Raw genomic sequence first — 8,020 nt, forward strand, 5'->3', positions numbered from 1 at the left:
ACTTTGGGTGTGCCAAGCCCATACTCACCAGATGTTTCACCTTAACCCTGTGAACTTCACAGGGTTAAGGTGAAAATTCACTATTATCACTCCACGCGAGCTCACATTTTACTAAAGCACATTTCTGGAGGTCACTGCCATAAAACAATAAAAACAATTTGCACTTTCCGGGTTATTGGATTTTTCTGTTAGTGCAATTCATTATAAACGGGTAGTAAACTCGATCTTATTGAATTTGCGATAATACAGATAGCTGGAATTCTGAGAGTTATTACATTATGGTGAAATAAAATAAAAAATGTGTGTCTCCTTCACTTGAAATCTTCAGTCATATAAAAAAATTATAAATAACGTAATGTACGTCCTAAGCTACGTAAGTCGGGGACTTGCTGTATCGAAAAATGTTCAGCAACCTACGTAAAAAATATGGCGATAGATAAAAAACTTACCACGCACTACTCGCGTGTCCAATACGATGCTTCCCTTTATTTTTTACGATGTCGCGTATGGTTTGGTCACCAACTTAACGGATGCACCGTTTTCAAACTTTTGTATAATTTCAAGTTTTCGTTTAAATGAAGGCACAACTCTTGCGTTTGCCCATCATTTTCGCGATTTCTAAACAAATTAAAAAAAAAGTTACTATAAAAAAAATTCCGACATCCCTGACATGCATAACGAAACAAAATTTGTCCTTTTGCGGTGCGATGAAACACAACAATCGACGCGACGCACTAAAACAAACTAAACATTTTTTTTTTGAGCGCGGGGGGGTTGCAAGATATAGACACACTAATCTCCTAATGACGCCTTATAACGCCGCTTCTTGTTGCTTATTTACGACTTGCAAAACATCTGTTTATACCTATTCTATTTATTACTTGAATTTTATGATTTCTGTTTTTTTTTTATTGGGAACCTTGAAGTGTCCCGATTAATTCGATCCCGGTAAATTTAGTCTGCTGTACTGTAATTTTTTTTTTTTTTTATGAAAACCCCAAACACAAAAGGTATCAAAACCTATAGTACTTAGTACCATGCATGTGTTGAAAGAGAAGTATGGGGGGAGGGGGATGCCGGAAACTTTGTTCTAGAGACTAAACATGGGTTTCACCACTTCAAGCCTCCAATAAGCAAAGTGGTGGTATTTCACCAGTTGATGAAAGTCATCTACCACCTACTATATTGCTACCTTACATCTTTCTAAAAATTTTTATATCTCTATATGGAATTTAAATTAGTTTTGAAAATTACCAATTTTAAAAATTAATTAAAAAAAAAAAAAAAAAAATATATATATATATATATATATATATACACAGGGTGTCTCAAAATTATTGATACAAACGTTTAGGGGAGGTAGGTAGCATCTAGAGGAATATGAATCGCATAGGAATGCATAACCGGAAACGTCACCGTAAGTCGGTACACGGCGCTCTTCATCAGTTCGCGAGAGGGAAAATTTCTGGTTTACTCATTCAAGCAGTAGTCGCCGCACAAAGAGCATGCATCGATATACGAACTGTGAGCTGGCAGACAGTTCGTATATCGATGTGTATGTATTAGCAGAGGGCAATGGACGAGCCGCTCAACGAATTTATGGAGAACGCTTCCCAGACAGAAATGAACCAGACCACCATTTGTTTGCGCGTGTGCATCAAAATTTGTGCGATTATGGGTCATTTAGAGGCAACAGAAGTAGTGCGGCAGACCACGTTCGACGCGAACTCCCGCCATGGAAGAAAGTGTATTGAATGCCGTCCAGAATAATCCTACTATCAGCACACGTGCCGTTGCCTCTGCCTTAGGAGTGTACCGTTTCAGTGTACAGCGTGTCTAGCACGACGATTCTTACACCCCTTTCATCTCCAAAGGGTTCAGTTACTGCTCCCCCAAGGTCATCCTGCATGTGTGGCTTTTGCACAGTGATTTCTCCGAGAAAGTGTTCAAGACTTGAATTTTCCAGCCTATGTTTTGGTCACTGATGAGGCTTATTTCACTCGGGAAGGCTTATTCAATCAGCACAATGCTCATGTGTGGGCTCACGCCAACCCACACGGTGTGCGCCCCCATGTGGCACAACATCGCTTCGCAATAAATGTGTGGGCAGGTATGGTCGGTGACTGCTTAGTCGGCCCATACCTGTTACTATCCCGCATGAACTCCGCTAAATATCGGATCTTTCTTGAACAACTTCTACTAGGGTTACTTGACGATGTTCCAGCAAATGTGAGACGCAACATTTGGTTTCAACATGACAGGGCACCTGCCCATTATGGAAGGTGTGTTCGTGACCATTTAAACAGGCATTTTGGGCTTCGCTGGATTGGCCGTGGTGGATGCCTGGCCCCCAAGCTCACCTGATTTATCGAGCCTTGATTTCTTTCTGTGGGTGGGGGGGGCCCTCAAATCTATCGTGTATGAATCGCCTGTGGAGACGGAAATAGATCTCGTGGCGAGACTCTGTTGTTATTTGGTTTTTTTAGGAGCATTAGCAACTAAGGCCATATTGCTCCGTGAATATGCGGTGGTCATTCCTGACCTTTCCGCATCCTCCGTATTTGGCTCGAACCCCGGTCTAATCAAGAAGCGTGTGCTACCCACTGCTGCTCCTTCCCACCTGGCTACGGAGGCGCCTGGCGAGGCTCGTCTGCGCTGCTGCTACTGTCAAAGAAACTCCAGGTGTGTTCAACCGTGTCCGCCAATCTATGCTGCGTCGGTGTCACGCATGCATCGCGTCTCGTTGTGTAACCTTCGAGCATCTGTTGTAACATCATGAAATGCATCCATCGCGTACTCCATTGTTAATATTACGTCAAATAAATGTTTGCCACTAATTACTGTCTTGTGTCATTTCTGCTTCTTGCGCCTCTGCTACTACTTTCCCGGTTATGGGTTCCTATGCGATTCACATTCCTTTAGATGTTACCTACCTCCCCTAAACAAATATTTTTGAGACACTCTGTATATATACAGGCAGTTCTCGACTTTACGAGTTAATTCGATTCTAGGGCGCGCTCGTAAAGCGGGAATTCATTTCACATAGACATAAGGTTAAAAATAGGAGTTACGTTCTCAACAATGAAATTAGTTGGCTAATTAGTTTATGTTTAAATAACGATTGATTTATCCAAAGAAATGAAAACGTAGCCTGTAAAATCAAGTAAATTATAATAATAGAGAAATTATTTACGACTTACAAATATTAAAGAATGTTTATTCTTTATCATCATCCATTACATGCACACTCGTTGATCACTCATTATTGGCTCGGCACTCGTTCGTTTGTTGCACAAGGAGTCATCTTCTTCAGAAATGTTTCAAGAGGCATTTTTTCCCAAGATAATCTCTTTTAATTATAAATTTCACGATTAAAAATGCATAAGCATTTTTTAACGGCGCACACAAATTGCAACTAACACGATTCGCGTGGAGTATCAAGTTTACGAAGCTTAAAAAAAAAGGAATAAAATTTTTTTATACGATTGAAGATTTCAGTAAAGGGGAAACACATTTCACCATAATAACGTAAAAACCCACACAATTCCAGCTATCGGTATTTTCGCAAATACAAGAAGATCGAATTTACTACCCGTTTATAATTGCTTGCAGTAACGGAAAAGCCCAATAAACCGGAAAGTACAAATTGTTTTTGTTTTATGGTCGTGATCTCCAGAAATGTGCTTTAGAAAATATCACAAAGGCGTTTAAAATTGATTCTTATAACAGAACATATCATAACGACAAAAGTGTAGTGCATTTTAATGATTTGAATTGGTAACTAATACAATTTACAAACCACGCTCACGACCTTTTATATGACCTTAAGATCACGCTTGACCTTAAAAATGACATTTTAGAGAGATAAATAGCTTAGTTATACAGCGAAAATTTCAACATCCGAGATCTTGAATCGAATTACCAAAAAACAATGTGTTATTTTTTGTTCACATTACGATATTAATCCGTTCCAGATGGTGTCTCTGGAAGGGATTAATATCGTAAAGCTGGGCACACTGTATTGTATAGCTACGCAGGTGGTGTAAAATGCGGTATTTATGAATGTTTAACATTCATTTTTTGCAATTAATGTTCATATTTTTGGTTTTGTTGATACTTGGGAAAAAAAAAAAAACCAGTAAAGCGAGAACTGCCTGTATAAAGTTAGGTTATATAAAAGCGTTTGTGAGTCAACTGATAAATAATTATCTAAGTATAATAGGGTGTCCATTTTGGAAGAACACAAAACCAGGACACTTATCTTATGGGGGGAAGTAATCTCCCCCTGGATAACAAAAATGTGCGAAATTTTGTTTTTAATAAAAGACTTCCCCCCCCCCATTTTTATTTTCAAAATGTAGAATTAACAAACACAGAATACAGTTCTTAAATTTGAATAACAAAATTTATGCAATAAATATGAAAACAATTTTTTATTGAACTCTTCACGGCATTTAATAGATCTTTGTTATTTTTAATTTTATTCTTAAAATCTGTGCAGTTTAAGTCCCTCAAATTAAAAACACAGGTAATAATTGCATTAACTGTACTTATGTCTATTACGCTCATCAGTCCATTGTATTTCCATTTAAGAAAATATTCGCTCGTTGTGACCCCGAATTGCAAATAAATACGAACATAATCTAATAAACTCGCTCTTTTGTTCAAGGTATTCTAATTTTTTTTTTTTATTTTTTAAAGTAATGTTGTCCATTTTTCAGCACAACTCAATGTATTCCATTCTTTATTATTTTCGATTTCGTTTATGGCAATTTTTTTTTAAACTCCAAACTGGTCATAAAATAAATTTTCATCAAAATTAATTTCAATTTTTTCAAATGATTCCAGAGAATTTGCTATATCCTCCCATGTCGGAATGTTTTTCATTAGCATCCAGTTTAAGAACTGGAATTGTTCTAGGGGTTTCGACCTATTTTCTAAATAATTTTTAGCCGTCGAATAAAAATCTGATTTCGTTTTTATACTTATGAACTTTTAGGTTTTCTATATCACATTGAATACTTTTTCTGGCCTCAAATGGCAGAAATTGATCAGATATTCTATTATCAAACATCTCAATCGTTTCTTCAACAATAATTTTAACCTCTAAAATAGTTATGTTTGCTTTTTCAATTTTTAGTATCTGGTTATTGAAGAAATTGAGAAAGTTGTGGGCAGTCCACAAATTTCTCAATAAAAACGGGAGGCTTTTCCTCGGATAAAAAAAAAAAAAAAAAGATTTTAAACCTTCGAAAATTTTTAAAATGTGTTCAATGGCAGGAAATAATGACAACCAGTGAGTTTTAGAGTGAGAGGGTATTTTTTATACTCTATATCAGTGCTTCTCAAAGTGGGCGATATCGCCCCCTGGGGGGGGCGCGTTTGAATTATCCATGGGGGCGTTAGGCATGAAAGGGGGCGATAGTAATCTGGAAGGCTACGAGGCCTTACAGATTACTGGAGCACTTAAATAAGGTGCGTTCAGCTAAGGCAAATAACGACTTGTCTTACTTTCAAAAGCTACGTGACAAATTTGAAAAGCAACCAACATTATCGAGCATGTTTTCTTGTGCGTCGCAACAAAACAACCATGGCTTGCGGGCCTCGTATAATATTTCACTGTTGATTGCAAAAGCTGGTAAGCCTCATACAATTGGTGAAGAATTAATTTTGCCTGCAATTTCTGAAGTTATCAGTACTGTTTTACATAAATCACCGCACAATATAATAAAATCTATTCCACTTAGCAATGATACAGTTCAGAGACGGATAGACAAAATGGCCAAAGACACAGAAAATACTCTATGAAACATTTTACGAACAACAGAATTTGCCTTACAAATAGACGAATCAACACTGCCAGGTAACGAATCTTTACTACTAGCATACGTACGTTTTATAAAAGATGAAAAGTTGAACGAAGAATTATTATTTGCAAGATATCTAGAAACGTATACCAAAGGAGAGTCTATATATCAGGTTACTGAAAAGTTTTTTAAAAAAGTTTTTTCAGTAACCTGAGGGAAATTCCACTTACAAATGTACTTGCTTGTGCAACGAATGGAGCACCATCAATGATTGGCCGTTACAAGGGTTTTATGGCTTATTTAAAAAATGCTGTGCCAAATATTATTACTGTTCATTGTGTCATTCACCGTCAGCATTTAGTTGCGATCAACTGCACAATTCTCTACAAACTGTTATTACTGCTATAAACAAAATTAAAGCACATTCTTTGAATGATCGTATATTTCGAAAGCTTTGTGATCAAAACAGTGAAGATTTTGAACGATTGCTACTTCACTCCTAGGTTCGGTGGCTGTCAAAAGGCAACTGTCTCAACAGATTTTATGAACTCTGATACTGTTGTCGAGTTTTTTGAAGATAGGAACAACCTTAGTAATGACCTCAAGAAAATGAAAACTGATATTGCTTATCTTGCAGATTTATTTACTAGATTCAACTCAATGAATTTACATTTACAAGGACAAGATGTAACTGTTATTAAGGCGAAAACTCAAATTTCGGCATTTATTTCAAAATTAAAGCTTTTTATGCGCAACGTAGGACAACGTGAATTGTATCAATTTCCAAATCTGTTGGAAATAGAGAAAAAAGAAAAAATAGCTGATGAAACTCTACTAAATTTTTGTAATCATCTAGAAATGTTGCGCAGAGATATGCAGGAAAGGTTCGAAGATCTCCTTAATTTGAAAATTCCAGATTGCGTTATAAATCCTTTTTTAAATAATGACGATGTTCGTTTTGTAGAGGAAGAATTGATTGAGTTACAAAATGAAGTTGAACTGAAGCCAACATTTCAAAATTCATATCAGGAATTTTGGTTACAAAAGAAAATCCCTGACCATTATTCTGCATTGTGGGGAATTGTAAAAAAATTACTTATTTCTTTTCCAACATCATATCTAATCGAAACCGGTTTCAGTGCTGTATCTCAATTGCTGACAAAACAAAGAAATTGTCTGGATGTTGTTAAACGTGGCGATTTACGACTTCTCCTTACAGATATTAAACCTAATATTGATAAGCTAATAAATCTCCACCAAGCTCATCCATCGCATTAAATATTAAAATCTAATTAACTATTTCCATTAATATCGTGACTTATTTTTGTAATTAACTTTAATTTTTATGACTGAATTTACGGTAAGTGACTATAACTGACTTTATTTATGTAGTTGTAATTTTTTACGAAGGAATAAAGTGCAGTAAATAGTTTTCTTTATAATTCACACACATAAATGCAGGGTTATATTTACGTTTTTGGAGGCAAACAGACAAATATTCATTTCAATTATTTCGCTTCACTTTATATTGGTGGGCTAAAAAAAAGCCCCTGGAGAGGGCTTTTTTTTAGCCCACCGCCCCCCCCTAAAAAAAAGCCCCTGGAGAGGGCTTTTTTTTAGGGGGGGGCGGTGATCCAAAAAGGGGCTTAGAGGGGAACAGGTATCCTGTGTGTTATCAGACACTCAGCCTAAAACACTGATGGATCTAATATCTCTCTATTACAGAAGATTTAGGAGAAGTCCGGTTGGCCTGCCTCCCTAAAATCACTCATGCACACCTTCTCGATGGTAAGCCCTGTTACGTCACTTAGGTGGCAACGAACGTGTAGAGTGGTTCTCTTTCAAGACGCCTGGTCAGCGTGAAGAGGAAAAGACCAAACCCTCCAGCAATGAGAGCACAACAATACAAATGGCCCTCAGTCCCCAGCAGCTTTCACTCTCCCTCTTACGGCAGCGAGAGGATCAGAGTGGAAGCAGAGGGTGCTAAGAATCTCTGGGTACGACCAGGCTGCCATGCACGGAAATTGAACTTGGCCTGTTATAACGTACGATCACTCATCGGTGAAGACAGGATATTAGAGCTGGAAAAGGAATTAGAAAATGTGAATTGGAATATCATCGGTTTGGCTGAAACAAGAAGAAGAAATGAATCACTTATAAGTTTATCAAGTGGAAATCTGCTGTACACCAATGGAAACAGTGAAAGGAGTGAA

The sequence above is a fragment of the Mastigoproctus giganteus genome, chromosome 3 (assembly GCF_048544385.1).
Source record: "Mastigoproctus giganteus isolate SK-2022 chromosome 3, ASM4854438v1, whole genome shotgun sequence".
NCBI classification, from domain to species: domain Eukaryota; kingdom Metazoa; phylum Arthropoda; class Arachnida; order Uropygi; family Thelyphonidae; genus Mastigoproctus; species Mastigoproctus giganteus.